The sequence below is a fragment of the Pseudorasbora parva genome, chromosome 10, assembly GCF_024679245.1.
Source record: "Pseudorasbora parva isolate DD20220531a chromosome 10, ASM2467924v1, whole genome shotgun sequence".
NCBI lineage: Eukaryota > Metazoa > Chordata > Actinopteri > Cypriniformes > Gobionidae > Pseudorasbora > Pseudorasbora parva.
In genome coordinates, this window is record NC_090181.1 from 44,661,370 (window position 1) to 44,664,550 (window position 3,181).

The following is a 3,181-nucleotide window of genomic DNA, read 5'->3' on the forward strand; positions in this document are numbered from 1 at the left end:
CAATGGTTAGGCCAATCATCATTGAGTATTCCACATTCAGCGATTAGGATTAGGAGAGATTAGCCTCCCTTGGTATATCAACCAATCATTGAAGAGATAAAAATTAGTTCGAACTGCTACTGCTGAAGTACCAACTATGTATGGAAAGTAGAAATATTGAGTAGAAATTTCATTTCAAACTAATTTATCAAACTTCTATTCTAGCAACAGCTACAGATTTAAAATGAAGGAAGAGCCCATACATATAGGCTATACTAAGACTAAAGCAATCAACTTCACTAAACGGCCAAACATGCTCTTTTAACACAGACATTTAAAGGACAGAAGGATGGATTTTTGCTTGAAGTGATAGGCTAAGAGAGTGAAATTGTATTTATATTGTCTTGCTCTATACGTGTCATTTTCAATAAATTTTCTGTCTAAAAGTGACCAAAAAGCCAGTAAAAAAAAACTAATCTGAAAGCTAAAAAAGTGTGTGTCCCTTTAAATGCAAATGAGATGCTGATCCCTGCCCCCTTGCAAGAAGAGGGCGGAGCTTCAAGAGCTTGTGTTAGCAGCTGCGGTCACCTCACCCAGACACGCATAAAGAAAATTATCTGAAATAATGCATTTGAGATTTCCTCATGTGTGCATTTCGCATAATTCAGACAATCCAGAGTGTAACCTTGGTCATTGTACTGCCAGGTTAGTTACACACAAAGATCTCTGTGTCCTCTGTGATGGCGTATGTGGGGTTATAGATTATAAAGTGATCAAAAGAAGTGCTGCAACTCCCTCTCTCCTGTCCTGGGTGTGACATTTGGTTTCCCAAAGCCGGTCCAAATGGGCTTCTGCTCTGTCAATTAAAGAGGTGGGGAGGTTACATGAGGGGATGGGTTTCTCCAAGTTTTTCATTTGGATGGTTATTTTAATTCTTACATACAGCAGCTGGCAAAGTTTAAAAACCAGTAGTCAACCCTTTGTTGTTTCTCAGAACACATCAACTTTTACATTATCATTAACTGTGATAATGTGGTATGAGTGAGCGGCTCACAAAGTGCACCAACTTGTAATTATTTAGCACTATCCATATGATTCGATTACCCTAGCTGGAGGAACACAGTAACACTGGGAGACCTCCATGGGATTCATCTGTTCCTGGTCTATAGTTGTTTAAGAATGTTTTCGCCTTCTTCTTCTCTCTTTTCAGCCACACACATGCACGTGTAGGTGCATTTCCCACGTCTATCACATCTCTGTGGAATTCTAATCTCTCCCAACTCCAAAGGAGCCACACTTGAGCTGTGACCTCATTTGGATTGCCAACAATTATCCTATTAGTGTGAAGAGGTGTACCTCTACATCTAAGGCAGTACTGGGTGCAGGAGGTGGGCTGCAAAGATCAATGGTCTCTTCTTGGTTGACAGCACCCAGACAAAACCCTCTCTCAGACAGGCCAGCCCTCCTACACCTGGAAAGAGGAATCACTGCTTAAGGAATCACAGGGAAGCGGCCAGCACTTCAAAGCAGAGCCGACCACCTGCGCCAAGAGCACGCCCAATCGATGCGCCGTGCACAGAGAGAGAGAGACGCATACCACAAGAACCACAGTGTAACGTCAAAGAGAAGCACACGACTTATCACACGACATATCTTATCTCAACAAGCACCGCAGTGCGTCTTACAGTAAAACAGCTTAACATCCACACACAGAGACGATCACTCAAAGGCACCTCAAAGATACACACGCAGCACCAATCACTGCGCCTGGGAACCTTGCGATATGACTGCAGTAGGAGCTGTTTGAAGCCAGCTGTCACAACCTGACAGGCTGTTGTTTTAGGGGCCTTTGGTATGGCCAAGGGGCCGAGGGGAGAAGAAAAGCACCAGGAATTTGTGCAAGTCAGGACCTAACAGTAAATCCTTCGTCCACTTCCTGTCCCTCGCTGCAGTTAGAGGGGAAAGCGGGATCACCAGGGGAGGGACCAGGGAGCGGCCCATCCTGCATGCGGTACTAGGATGTGGGCACTCTAGACATCATCAAACATTTCTGGAGAAGCCTTCACACAAATGGGGGGAAATGACATAAGCTCCTTTCACACAGAGATTCCTGAAAATACACTGATAATGTGTCCCAGTATTTGTTCTAGGATCATTAAAATTTGGTTAATTTCACAAATTTGGTTCTGCCAGTGATCCCATAGAGATCCCATAAAGACGTTACATCATTTGAGTCTGTTATTGCATCTCTATGTGTAAACTATATGGGTCTCCTCAAAAGCCCTTAAATGTTTCTGACTACCTCTAGAACAAACCCACAAACCCTGTGAGATCTCCAACAGTCTGCCAAACTGTCTGATGTATAACTTTCTCAACATGCAAGCTCCAAAATATGGAATAAAAAGATTTTTAATTGTTAGCATGTGGGTACTCTAGACGTCAATAAACATATATGGAGATGCCTTCAATTCAACACAACACACTTCTTAGCACTTACAAACACTAACCCTGGTAAACACAGTTCCAACCAATATACAGTTACTAAAGTTAACAAAAATGGGCGAAAATGGCATAAGCCCCTTTCAGGCAGAGATTACGGAAAATACATTGATAACCGTTTGGTTCATTCACACTGCCAGTGATTCTCTGGAATCCAGTAAAGATCCTGTAAAGATGTATGACATCAGAATGTGACGTGTAATATTTGAGCAGTGTCTTAAAGGGATACTTCAGCGCTTTTTCATATTAAACTGTTATTCCCTTAACTAAAACGAGTTGACACACACCTCTCTCGTCTCAGTGCGTGCTCTTAATCGCTCTGACGTGCGGTGACGATCTGATAGCATTTAGCTTAGCCCACTAAGCCCAGTTCATTCACTATGGTACCAAACAGAGATCAAGTTAGAAGTGACCAAACACCTCCACGTTTCACCTATTTAAATACAGTTACACCAATAGTTGAACGATCAAGTATGATGAACTAAAATAAAACGTGGCGCTTTTCTAAGCGGATTAAAGAGGAGAACTTACTTCGACTCGGCGCAGTAAAAAGTCCCGGATGAAAAATCCTCCCTCACATCTCCCGCTCCCCCCTATTGACAGAAATGAGAGAGAGGGAGATGTGAGGGAGGATTTTTCATCCGGGACTTTTTACTGCGCCGAGTCGAATACTCTCAGAAGTGCTATTCCGCCATACATTATA